Here is a 14,883-nt window from a genome sequence, read left to right on the forward strand (position 1 = left end):
ACCAAAAGAATGCAGAATAATTGGTCTCCTGCTTTATAGAGTCCAACAATGTTATTTTATACATCTTAAATTAATCATGATGGGGATCACATAATTAACTCCCACTTACCATTATCATTTTGGACTCTCAAGAAACTTGCCAGGTCCTTTCTCTGTGAGACTGCCAACAAAATGCCTGTAAATTCATTTTCTTGTCACATACAGCAAGCACGCTGGAAGGCTCCTTCACCATCCCCTTCCCCAAGGTGGTCTCCAGGCAAGTATTCACTATCTTTCCAATTACAGAATACGGAGCTGTGGGTTCCTGACCTCCAAGTCTTCCAGAGGAGCCCCCTCACACCCCAAAAGCATCTGCATTTGTTTTGAAGATACTGAGCACCCTCTCTTCTCAATCTGTGAGTTCTACAAGTCCAGCTACTGGTCTACTTCGATGATGCTACCAGGCTTCAGTGGAAAATTCCCCTCCCACCCTCCTCCTTCCTCCTTCCCTACTCCCTAATATGCTTTATTTTTAATTATCTCTATAGGAGAGACCAGCAATTTACAAATAATGGCATCAAACCTGCAAAGTTGCCAAAAAAGTTTTATAGAATATTAAAAGTTCATGTAAGAATAATTGAGAGGGGAAGACCTCATACCCCAATTTATTACATAAGGCAACTGGCTCCTCGGTACCTTAAGGTAAGACAGAGGGTTGTGTCTTGTACATCTGACCTGTCCGCCTCCCTTGAGGGGTGGCAGAGGACTCCTTAAATAAATCAGTGAATAGGTTTCCTTGCCTCTATGAGACTGAGACAAAACCAAGAAGAGGGTAAGCTCAGAACTGTAATTTTCTAACCCCTTGGCTATAAAATGAAGGTTGCTCTTTAATCTTCACTGTACCCTGTGAGGAGTCATCATTATCCCCACTTCACAGATATGGAAAAGAACATTGACAATCAGAGAGATTAAGTAACATCCCCAGAGTGGTGGTGTTCAGTTGCTCAGTTGTGTCTGATTCTTCGCAACCCTGTGGAATGCATCATGCCAGGCTTCCCCTTCCTTATCTATCTCCCAGAGTTTGCTCAAACTCATGTCCATTGAGTCGATGATGCCATCCAACCATCTCTTCCTGTTGCCCCCTTTTCCTGCCCTCAATCTTTCCTAGCATCACCAGAGTAGTGACTGCCCATTGTAAGTGACAGAACCAGACTCCAAACCTGATCTCACTGACCACTTTATATCCCAGTGTTGATGCCCAACAGTGCATCAATTGATAATGACTAACTTAGACCTGGCATGCTGCAATTCATGGGGTCACAGAGTCAGACACGACTGAGCAACTGAACTGAACTGAACTTCTCCCTCAGTGAAAGTTGACACAGTAATTTAAATCATTGACTGGACCTGGCTTCTTACCACACATAGACACAATCATTTTTCACATGGGTAAATTACCCAAAAGGTCTTCTAAGTCAACTAATCAGTAATGCCCTTTGCAGACAGAAGTTATACGAGGGACAGAATCATTTCTCTAGTTCCTCAAATGAAACATACTTTAAAGGGGCCAAGAGATGGTGAGTTTTATTTGGCTTCTATGACCTCAAGAGGACTGAGTAGAAGTCTGGTAGCAGGAAGAGACTGGTACTTTGCTTAGCCATCCCAGGATAAGTGCATCTCAGAGGTGGTGAGGCAGGAACCAGGTGAGGTTTCCTGGCTTTTTTCCCCTGCTCAATGATGATGTCCAGGGGCTGCTTAGCCATGAAGTCAGGAAACCCCAAAGATTACTCCATGTAGATAAAATCATCAGCAGAGATAGGAAAAATGTGAGGTCCATGCAGGGTTCTGACAACAGTGCTGATGATAATAATTATGACTTCCCAATGTTCCAGGTACATTACCTGTAAATTTCAACCCTGGAGCTCTCTCAAGTGAATGAGCCATCACAAAAGCAAGCTGATCAGTCAATTTCTTGGATACAATTACCTTTTTATGCTGAGGTTCAAGAAAACTCAAGGCATCAAGAGGACTTTGGGGCACCACACATCACACCTGGAGCCCCTCTCTCCAGGTTCCATTTGTAGAAAGACAAGTCACCGGAGTGGCCATTTTCCATGCCTGAACCAAGCAGTGGGTCACTAGCAGCTAAGCCTTCCTTCACACTGTGGTGACCTCCCAAAGTCCCGGGTCACAGCTGACTAAATGAGCTGGATAATTAAAAGAGGGGATGAGCCATGCCTGAGATCTTGCCTGCCTCATCAAGAACACCATGCCCTTTTTATCAATCTACTTGGGTTTTGCTTTTCTTTTTCTCCCTTTGAAAAATGATTAGCCTTGAGAACCTTCCTAACCATGGTACTCACCACCATTAGTTGTCATGGCCTCAGTATTTGAAAAGTTTCAAATGTGCCCTGTGCTTAGAAATTTCAACTAATAAATCTTGGGGTAGGGGTGGAGGATCCAGAACTTTTCCTGTTACTATTTTTTCAAACATTAAAAACCAAAGCCTCAAAGTGTTCTTCCGAATTTGAAGGTTTTCTATCACTTCAAATTCTTTGTTTATAAACATTTTTGTCTGGTGGGGAAAAGGAGATGGAGTTGGGGTGGGTCATGCTTTGCAATTAAAAATTCAAGACAACTCTCAAGAATCATACAAGACATACATATATTTTTAAATATATATATTATGCATATATACACAATATACTATATATAGTAGAGTATATATATACTCCAGTATTCTTGCCTGGAGAAGTCCCATGGACAGAGGAGTCTGGTGGGCTACAGTCCATGAGGTCGCAAAGAGTAGGACACAACTGAGAGACTAAACACACACGTACATATATACACACATATGGTGCATGTATATGGATATATATATCTATCTAACACTATATAATACATAGAGATAAAGATAAACCTTCATAAAACCTTAAGTTCTATGACAGCTTTCCATTTCTTCCAAGATTTTTACAAAAAAAATTCACATTTCTCCAGTACATCAGGCTCTCAAAGGCCTTCACATGCATTGACTGACCTGAGCACCAAACAACAGCAGGTAAAATTACCATCTCCATTTTAAAGATGAGGTTCAGAGAGCCTAAGTGACTTGTTCAATGAAAGGCAAGATGCTGCTGCTGCTGCTAAGTCGCTTCAGTCGTGTCCAACTCTGTGCGACCCCATAGACTGCAGCCTACCAGGCTCCCCCGTCCCTGGGATTCTCCAGGCAAGAACACTGGAGTGGGTTGCCATTTCCTTCTCCAATGCATGAAAGTGAAAAGTGAAAGTGAAGTCGCTCAGTCGTGTCCGACTCCCAGCGACCCCATGGACTGCAGCCTACCAGGCTCCTCCGTCCGTGGGATTTTCCAGGCAAGAGTACTGGAGTGGGGTGCCATTGCCTTCTCCAGAAAGGCAAGATAGCCAGATCCAATTTTGACACAAACTCATCCCCCAAGAAATCATCTTCATCTTCCTATTATGCACCATCACCTCCAAATTAGTTCACATCTCCAGACCTGAATTTCCTCATCTGTAGATATTTTAACTATTTATTCTACATGCACTTCTAGGGGACTTCCCTGGTGGTCCAGTGTTTAATATTTCATCTTCCAATGTGAGGTGTTGGTTCAATCCCTGGTCAAGGGAGCTAAGATCCCACATGTCTTGTGGCCAAAAAATCAAAACATAAAACAGAAGCAATATTGTAATAAATTTAATAAAGCTTTAAAAAATTAAAGAAATAAATACCTCTAGTTCTAACATCTGATGCTTCTAAAAATGAAAATCAACTAATGCCACAACCTACTCAAGACTCATCTGTAGTCACTCATGACCTACAAGACACAGTCCAGCCTCCTCTGTATGGGGAAGAGGCCCACTCATCCCTCCAGGCTCATCTCCCAGGCTTTGCCCAGACCCAGCCTGTTGAGCCAGATGTGTGCTCAGTCACTCGGCTGTGTCCGACCCTGTGGTCTGTAGCCTGCCTGGCTCCTCTCTCTGTGGGATTTCCCAGACAAGAATACTAGAGTGGGTTGCCGTGCCCTTCTCCAAGGTATTGTCATGAGCCAGGGATTAAACCCATGTCTCCTGCAGTGGCAGGTGGCTTCATTACCATTGTACCACCTGGGAAACCCCTGAGCTAGGTGGTCTGCACTTTATTCCCTCAGTCTGGAACACTCTCCTCACTACCACCACCACCAAAATTTTTCCCAGCAAAAGCTGCTGAGATTTCTCCCACCCACTTCTAGTAGAAGTGCTTCCTGTCCTTTTCATAGCGAATTCACCACCTCCTCATCTCAGACCCTTTACCACTCTGTATCACAACTCCAATTCACTTTTTTGCCCTTCTTTACTGATACATCCACTTCCCTTGACTGACCCAAAGGCCATGTCTACTTTTAGACCTAGCAAGGTATCATGTACACAGGACTTAGTGGAGAAATATATGCTGAATGAACAGAAAAAAAAAAAAAAAACTTGTCTGAAGAAGTGTTGAAATGGTTTTAATCTGAGTGCCAAAATTCTATCTAGCATCCAAAACATCATCTGCTACACTAAAAGCATTAAGAACTGACTTCACTAATTCTGTTTCCAGTCTATTATGATGACTATAATCAGTGAACAAAAGATAAACAAGGTCTCAGTTCAGTCATTCTGTCGTGTCCGACTCTTTGCGACCCATGAATCACAGCACACCAAGCCTTCCTATCCATCACCAACTCCCGGAGTTCACTCAAACTCATGTCCATCAAGTCAGTAATGCCATCCAGCCATCTCATCCTTTGTCATCCCCTTCTCCTCCTGCCCCCAATCCCTCCCAGCATCAGGGTCTTTTCAAATGAGTCAGCTCTTCTCATCAGGTGGCCAAAGTATTGGAGTTTTAGCTTCAGCATCAATCTTCCAATGAACACCCAGGACTGATCACCTTTAGGATGGACTGGTAAATCTCCTTGCATCCAAGGGACTCTCAAGAGTCTTCTCCAACACCACAGTTCAAAAGCATCAATTCTTCTGCTCTCAACTTTCTTTATAGTCCAACTCTGACATTCATACATGACTACTGGAAAAACCATAGCCTTGACTAGATGGACCTTTATAGCTTTTTAATATGCTGTCTAGATTGGTCATAACTTTCCTTCCAAGGAGTAATCATCTTTTAATGTCATGGCTTAGATCACCATCTGCACTGATTTTGGAGCCGCCCAAAATAAAGTCAGCTACTGTTTCCACTATTTCCCCATCTATTCACCATGAAGTGAAGGGACTGGATGCCATGATCTTTGTTTTCTGAATGTTGAGCTTTAAGCCAACTTTTTCACTATCCTGTTTCACTTTCATCAAGAGGCTCTTTAGTTCTTTGCTTTCCGCCATAAGTGTGCTGTCATCTGCATATCTGAGGTTATTGATATTTCCCTTGGCAATTTTGATTCCAGCTTGTGCTTCTTCCAGCCCAGCGTTTCTCATGATGTATTCTGCATATAAGTTAAACAAACAGGGTGACAATATACAGCCTTGACGAACTCCTTTTCCTATTTGGAACCAGTCTGTTGTTCCATGTCCAGTTCTAACTGTTGCTTCCTGACCTGCATACAAATTTCTCAAGAGGCAGATCAGGTGGTCTGGTATTCCCATCTCTTTCAGAATTGTCCACAGTTTCTTGTGATCCACACAGTCAAAGGCTTTGGTATAGTCAATAAAGCAGAAATAGATGTTTTTCTGGAACTCTCTTGCTTTTTCTATGATCCAGCAGATGTTGGCAATTTGATCTCTGGTTCCTCTGCCTTTTCTAAAACCAGCTTGAAAATCTGGAAGTTCATGGTTCACGTACTGATGAAGCCTGGCTTGGAGAATTTTGAGCATTACTTTACTAGCGTGTGAGATGAGTGCAATTGTGTGGTAGTTTGAGCATTCTTTGGCATTGCCTTTCTTTTGGATTGGAATGAAAACTGACCTTTTCCAGTCCTGTGGCCACTGCTGAGTTTTCCACATTTGCTGGCATATTGAGTGCAGCACTTTCACAGCACCATCTTTCAGGATTCAAAATAGCTCAACTGGAATTCCATCATCTCCACTAGCTTTGTTCGTAGTGATGCTTTCTAAGGCCCACTTGACTTCACATTCCAGGATGTCTGGCTCTAGGTCAGTGATCATACCATCGTGATTATCTGGGTCATGAGGATCTTTTTTGTACAGTTCTTCTGTGTATTCTTGCCACCTCTTCTTAATATCTTCTATTTCTGTTAGGTCCATAACTTTTCTGTCCTTTATTGAGCCCATCTTTGCATGAAATGTTCCCTTGGTATCTCAAATTTTCTTGAAGAAATCTCTAGTCTTTCCCACTCTGTTGTTTTCCTCTATTTCTTTGCATTGATCACTGAGGAAGGCTTTCTTATCTCTTCTTGCTATTCTTTGGAACTCTGCATTCAGATGCTTATATGTTTCCTTTTCTCCTTTGCTTTTTGCTTCTCTTCTATTCACAGCTATTTGTAAGGCCTCCCCAGACAGCCATTTTGCTTTTTTGCATTTATTTTCCATGGGGATGGTCTTGATCCCTGTCTTCTGTACAATGTCATGAACCTCTGTCCATAGTTCATCAGGCACTCTATCAGATCGAGGCCCTTAAATCTATTTGTCACTTCCACTGTATAATCATAAGGGATTTGATTTAGGTCATACCTGAATGGTCTAGTGGTTTTCCCTACCTTCTTCAATTTAAGTCTAAATTTGGCAATAAGGAGCTCATGATCTGAGCCACAGTCAGCTCCCAATCTTTTTTTTGCTGACTGTATAGAGCCTCTCCATCTTTGGCTGCAAAGAATATAATCAATCTGATTTCAGTGTTGACCATCTGGTGATGTCCATGTGTAGAGTCTTCTCTTGTGTTGTTGGAAGAGGATGTTTGCTATGACCGGTCCGTTCTCTTGGCAAAACTCTATTAGACTTTGCCCTGCTTCATTCCATATTCCAAGGCCAAATTTGCCTGTTACCCCGTGTTTCTTGACTTCCTACTTTTGCATTCCAGTCCCCTATAATGAAAAGGACATCTTTTTGGGGTGTTAGTTCTAGAAGGTCTTGTAGGTCTTCATAGAACCATTCAACTTCAGCTTCTTCAGTGTTGCTGGTTGGGGCATAGACTTGATTTACTGTGATATTGAATGGTTTGCCTTGGAAACAAACAGAAACCATTCTGTCATTTTTGAGACTGCATCCAAGTACTGCATTTCGGACTCTTTTGTTGACCATGATGGCTACTCCATTTCTTCTAAGGGATTCCTGCCCACAGTAGTAGATATAATGGTCATCTGAGTTAAATTCACCCATTCCAGTCCATTTTAGTTCGTTGATTCCTAGAATGTCGACGTTCACTCTTGCCATCTCCTGTTTGACCACTTCCAATTTGCCTTGATTCATGGACCTGACATTCCAGGTTCCTATGCAATATTGCTCTTTATAGCATCAGACCCTGCTTCTATCACCAGTCACATCCACAGCTGGGTACTGTTTTTGCTTTGGCTCCATCCCTTCATTCTTTCTGGAGTTATTTCTCCACTGATCTCCAGTAGCATATTGGGCACCTGCTGACCTGGGGAGTTCCTCTTTCAGTATCCTATCATTTTGCCTTTTCATACTGTTCATGGGGTTCTCAAGGGAAGAATACTGAAGTGGTTTGCCATTCCCTTCTCCAGTGGACCACATTCTGTCAGACCTCTCGACCATGACCCACCCGTCACAGCTACTTATGAGGGGCCAAATGCGGCATCCCTGGTAACTCAGGGGATATGAATCCACCGGCATTGTGGGAGATGTGCATTCAGTCCCTGGGTCAGGAAGATCCCCTGGAGGAGGTCATGGCAACCCACTCCAGTATTCTTGCCTGGAGAATCCCATGGACAGAGGAGCCTGGTGGACTACAATCCATGGGGTTGCCAAGAGTCAAACACAACCGAAGTGACTGAATACGCACACATGTGGGGCCAAGCATTGTTCTTAGAGTATATATCACACCAATAAATAAAGCATAGTTCCTTCCCTGGTAGAAATCAGATGCTAGGTGGGAAGCCAGGTGGTAACATACATCAGTGACTCTATTGCAATAGGACGTGTGATATGAGAACAAATTTTATGCTGGATGACAAAAAGAGAAGTTATGCATCCTTCTGAGTACCAATTAGTACTCAACTAATTGGAATGGACAAATGGAAAAGATTCATTTACTTTGAGTCTATGTTTTCCCTTTTGCAACTTATATGACTTGCCAAACAAATCAAAACCACATTAGTTAAAACACTACTGTTTAAAATAAATAAGCAGAATGTGAGGTAGTCTAAAGGTGACCCTGGTTCTCTTCTTAAAAAGAACCAATATAGTGAAAATGAGTATACTACCCAAAGCAATCTATAGATTCAATGCAATCCCTATCAAGTTACCAACGGTATTTTCCACAGAGCTAGAACAAATAATTTCACAATTTTCATGGAAATACAAAAAACCTCGAATAGCCAAAGCAATCTTGAGAAAGAAGAATGGAACTGGAGGAATCAACCTGCCTGACTTCAGACTCCACTACAAAGCCACAGTCATCAAGACAGTATGGTACTGGCACAAAGACAGAAATATAGATCAATGGAACAAAATAGAAAACCCAGAGATAAACCCATGCACCTATAGACACCTTATCTTTGACAAAGGAGGCAAGAATATACAATGGAGAAAAGACAATCTCTTTAACAAGTGGTGCTGGGAAAACTGGTCAACCACTTGTAAAAGAATGAAACTAGAACACTTTCTAACACCATACACAAAAATAAACTCAAAATGGATTAAAGATCTAAACGTAAGACCAGAAACTATAAAACTCCTAGAGGAGAACATAGGCAAAACACTCTCTGACATAAATCACAGCAGGATCCTCTATGACCCACCTCCCAGAATATTGGAAATAAAAGCAAAAATAAACAAATGGGACCTAATTAAAATTAAAAGCTTCTGCACAACAAAAGAAACTATAAGTAAGGTGAAAAGACAGCCTTCAGAATGGGAGAAAATAATAGCAAATGAAGCAACAGATAAACAACTAATCTCAAAAATATAAAAGCAACTCCTGCAGCTCAATTTCAGAAAAATAAACGACCCAATCAAAAAATGGGCCAAAGAACTAAATAGACATCTCTCCAAAGAAGACATACAGATGGCTAACAAACACATGAAAAGATGCTCAACATCACTCATTATCAGAGAAATGCAAATCAAAACCGCAATGAGGTACCATTTCACGCCAGTCAGAATGGCTGCGATCCAAAAGTCTACAAGCAATAAATGCTGGAGAGGGTGTGGAGGAAAGGGAACCCTCTTACACTGTTGGTGGGAATGCAAACTAGTACAGCCACTATGGAGAACAGTGTGGAGATTCCTTAAAAACTGGAAATAATAGAACTGCCTTATGATCCAGCAATCCCACTGCTGGGCATACACACTGAGGAAACCAGAAGGGAAAGAGACACGTGTACCCCAATGTTCATCGCAGCACTGTTTATAATAGCCAGGATGTGGAAGCAACCTAGATGTCCATCAGCAGATGAATGGATAAGAAAGCTGTGGTATATACACACAATGGAGTATTACTCAGTCATTAAAAAGAATACATTTGAATCAGTTCTAATGAGGTGGATGAAACTGGAGCCTATTATACAGAGTGAAGTAAGCCAGAAAGAAAAACACCAATATGGTATACTAATGCATATATATGGAATTTAGAAAGATGGTAATGATAACCCTGTATGTGAGACAGCAAAAGAGACACAGATGTATAGAACAGTATTTTGGAGTCTGTGGGAGACGGAGAGGGTGGGATGATTTGGGAGAATGGCATTGAAACATGTATAATATCACATGAGAAATGAATCGCCAGTCCAGGTTTGATGCAGGATACAGAATGCTTGGGGCTGGTGCAGTGGGATGACCCAGAGGGATGGTATAGGGAGGGAGGTGGGAGGGGGGTTCAGGATGGGGAACACGTGTACACCCATGGCAGATTCATGTTGATGTATGGCAAAACCAATACAATATTGTAAAGTAATTAGCCTCCAATTAAAATAAATAATTTTTTTAATTTAAAAAATAAAATAAAAAAAAAGAACCTTAAGCCAATTAATGTTGAAAACAAGATCATAAAGGAAGCCCACCCTTCTTGAGTGCATCTACAAAATGCACTTGAGAAGAATGCATTTTGTACACAAACACACCTCTTACAATATCAGCAGAGGCCAGAAGCTCTGATATGTAAATTCTGAATCATGCCACCAAATCATTAAGGTACAGTTCTCTAGACAGCATAGCATGTTTCTCATACCCTCTTGAAAAGAACAAATCTATATGGAATTTGAAAAAATGGTTCAAATGAACTTACTTACAAAACAGAAATATAATCACAGATATAGAAAACAAACTTAGAGTTACCAAGGGGGACAGTGGGGAGAGAAATTGGGAGATTGAGATTGACATCTGCTATACACACTACTATCAGAGAAGGCACTGGCACCCCACTCCAGTACTCTTGCCTGGAAAATCCCATGGACGGAGGGGCCTGGTGGGCTGCAGTCCATGGGGTCGCGAAGAGTCGGACACAACTGAGCGACTTCACTTTCACTTTTCACTTTCATGCACTGGAGAAGGAAATGGCAACCCACTCCAGTGTTCTTGCCTGGAGAATCCCAGGGACGGGGGAGCCTGGTGGGCTGCCATCTATGGGGTCACACAGAGCTGGACACGACTGAAGCAACCTAGCAGCAATACGCACTATATATATAAAGTAGATAAGAACCTACCATATATTACAGGGACCACTACTCAATACTCTGTAATGACCTATATGGGAAAAGAATATAAAAAAAGAGTGGATGTATGTATGTGTATTCAAGGAGGCAACAGCAACCCACTCCAGTGTTCTTGCTCAGAAAATCCCATGGACAGAGGAGCCTGGCAGGCTACAGTCCGTGGGGTCACAAAGAGTTGGTCACAACTTTGTGACTGAGCACATGTATGTGGAAAACTGATTAGCTAGCTGTACAGCAGAAACTAACATAACACTGTAAATCAACTATACTCCAGTAAAAATTTATTTTTAAAAAAGAAAATAATGTGTATGTTAAAATGTAGCAGAGCTTAGGCTTTTCATTAATTCCCACTGGCTTTCCTCTGAATTTGTCTGGAGCATTAACTTTGCTGAGAAAGTTCGCATGCATCATCTCATCCAGTCCTTTCAACAACCCAACGAGGGTGGTAGTATTGTCATCCCCATTTTGAAAAAGAAGAAACTGAGGCAAAGACATTAAACACATCCAATGCTGCGCTTTTGCAAGAGGTAAAACCAAAATTGATTCTCAGTGTTTTCTGACTCCTATACCCCACTCCTCAGCCATTAATAAGCTGTATTACATTCACAAGGTTTTATCACACCAGAAAAAATAAAAGCCATTATCAACATCCATTACCAAACCTCTTTAGTCTTTTGAAGAAAATGAAATCTGCTGTAAAGCTCATTTTGAAGATGGCGCCGAGTCCCCATGACTTTGCTGGGATAACAGACAGTGCTTCCCCTCTAAGCAGTTGAGTGGCACAAAATTCTCAAGTAATCCAGGAAATGCTAATCACGCTGTCACCATTACACTGTTTAGTCAGCAATTGTACTTCAATGACTTTCTTCTCTTGATATGTGCTTAGGTTACCAAGAGAAATCCGAGAGCCTGCTAATGCAGAATACATCTAGTGCAAAATGTTTTCTATCCACCTTCTACTTTCTTAAAGCTGACCTTAGCCTTGAGGTCTTGATAAATGTTCCCTGATTTAAAGCTTGATTCAAAATCAGATGGAGGGGGTTTCCCAGGTACTTGTATATTAACATTTGCAATTCAGGTCTGTTTGTTTTTTCCAGACAAACAACATCCTTTCCAGAGTTCCTCTGGTACCTTATTCCCTCAACCTACCTGATTTAGAGCTGTCCCTGGTGCCATTTTGGTGGCAGTGGGGCTCTGCGATAGCTAATACACTCACATACTCACTGCTGACATTTAAAAACATTCCTAACAGTTTGTGTGAGTACATGGTAAACAGATGCTATGGGATTTTTTACCCATTATCAGTCATCTCTGAAGACTGTAGTCAAGTGACAGGTTTTTGAGACTTTTCAGTCTAAGAGCAAGAGATTTATTTTTAATAGAATATTGACATAATGGTACAAAATGGCATTTGATGTTTATCCCCCGACCCTTGCTTTTAGCAATGCAGTTCAGCTTGGTGGGTTATTTTGAAGGACTAGCACCCTCCATTCTATCCATTACTCTGTTCTTTTTTCCTTGGTGGGGGGAAAGTTGCAGACTTTTATGAACTCTCTGATTAAAGTACCTCCATCTGAATGCAGATTAAAAGTTCCAACACCTGAGAGCTCAAAACCAATGAATATTTATACTGAAAACCAGCAGATGAATACACTCTAAATCTTCAAATGCAAGTCTAGTCATGGGTTTTATCTTATTTTAGGACTTACTTTTTATTAAAATGAACTCTTGCATATTTACACTACAGAAATAAATGTTATTTGCAAGCACAATACAGTGGAGACCTTACAAATGCATTGCCTCTGGGGAAGGCAGTTTCGTGCCTCAAGCAGATTTTTATTTCTTTACCAGGTGTTCGTTGAAGAGGGGTTTCATTATATATGATTGGCCTAATTGGGAAACCCGAAAACCTACTCGCCGTGGGGAGATTATTCATTTCATGGCCAAGAAATTGTGAGTCCCTCTGTAAATGGGGAGTTTCACTGACTTAACAATTTTCCTCCTTTCATTGGAAACTTCATTCTGGACTACTTCTCTAGAAAGTAGAGATTGTTTAAACAAGCAAAAGGAACATTATTTCAGAAACAAGTTTATCTGCCTTCTCTGTGAAGTGGCCTAACATATTTTGTCTTGAGGCATATCCTTAAATCATTATCTGTCTTTTCAGAATACAATTGGAGTGAACAAACACTGGCCTTCAGCCAGTGCTGAAGGACGAGGACTTCAAAGTGCTAGGACTGCTAGCTCTAAGGAGCAGTCGGGGTTGCACGGTTAGGCCAAAGTTTGGTAAAGCAAGAACCAGAGGCTGTCGCCAAGTTTATTCAATAACACAAATGAAAGTAACCATTGCCATCTACCAACATCACAGAATAACTAACTGAATCCAAATACATACAAAAATGATTATTTCAAGGATAAGAGAAATCTTCTGTCTTAAAATAACTAAGCTAGAGGTGACAAAAAAACCCATTCCTTCCCCAAACCCCCTGGCAACCTCTTGCTGTTCATTAAAGTGTAACAAACCCCACATGAAAAGTCAAGTGGGGTTACCAGGATTTGGGAAAATACAAATTTTGATTGAACCCACCATGCATCTTGAGATTTCTATGCCCTCACAGTATTGAGGACTTAGAATGTGCAAATTTGCCATCATGTTCCTAAACTTATTTCTTCTTTTTCATAAAGTAAGCTTAGAGATAAATGTTTACAAATCAACCCAGTCATCATTTCTTCATTTTAATGCTTAAACGCTTCATTTTGATTGCTGCCTTTTTGACATTTCACCAAGGAAATATGTTTGCGTGTTCGCAATGCCATTGAATCAGCAATTAGATCTCCATATTCCAGATGTCATGAGAGTTTTCAATGCATCTCCCAATAAAATTTATTTCTGAACTTTGAAAAAAACAAACACATGTACTTTGTATAAATTAAACACATTATCCTTATTTTTCCAATTGCTACATTTAACATAGTGAGAGATTCTGAATTTATGAATTCAAGAATTTCAGATCATTCTATATAATATTTTTCTTGCAATGAATACAATTTTGGATTATTTATGAGACTGGCTTACACATTTTGATTAACTAATCTCCCCCCACCCTCCGTGGTGGAACAAGAGACACGGAGACAAATCTGTGCCATTAGCAGCAGGTTGCACTCTCCATCCTCATGAGTCTCTCTTGAGCCTTGGCACTCTGGCTGGAGCAGGAAATTTATCGTCAAAAGTGGACAAAGAAAAATGTAATTCTGGTCTCATTTGTGCCTTCATTAAGATTTTTTAACTTCTCAACTCCCTTCTGGCAGACCTTGCATTGCTCTCATTCTCTTTTAGCTCACAGGGGTAGCTCAGAAGTACTCTTTCTATGACTCCTTGGTCATCATGTGTCACAGTAGAGCAATCCAGTGCCAAACTTTTCCTCTTTCTCTCTTTGGTGAACTGAATATACAGCTTCCTAGCTCTTTGCAACAGACTCTAATTGACTCTTAAAAAAATAGAATAAACTAAAATGACTAGACAACATGCAATTCCAGAACATTTAAATAACAGGGCAGAGGTACCACTGTAAGAAGCCATCCTGGGTGACTTCAGATATAACTGTGGCAGGAAGAAACAAGTTTTCTCCAGGACTCTCTTCACCTGGACAGTGGAGCCTGGTGGGCTATGGTCCATGGGGTCACAAAGAGCCAGAAATGACTGAGCAACACATACACATGCTGTTCACCTGAAATGGAAATATGAAATCTTCATCTTCATAAATGGAGGAGCATGACTAAGTGAGTAGAGAAATCCTTCCCTGTGACCCACATTGCAGGGCACACCTATCACCATGGAAGACTCTGGCAGATGGCAGAATTTCTACTCCTTCCATTATTCCTGAGACAACTCATTGGTATTTTCTCCTTTAATAAGAAAAATGACACAATCCAGTGCTCCTTCTGATGGAAGGATTTTGCTCGGTATTTACTCAGTTCCAAAGGGTAACACTAGACAAGCCTGACTCCCTGTTCTCCTCCCATCCGTAAAATGTTTTGCAGATGTCTCCATCTAGCCCATCCCACCTCCTGA

Source organism: Bos mutus, chromosome 6 (genome assembly GCF_027580195.1).
Source record: "Bos mutus isolate GX-2022 chromosome 6, NWIPB_WYAK_1.1, whole genome shotgun sequence".
In the NCBI taxonomy this organism is placed as follows: Eukaryota; Metazoa; Chordata; class Mammalia; order Artiodactyla; family Bovidae; genus Bos; species Bos mutus.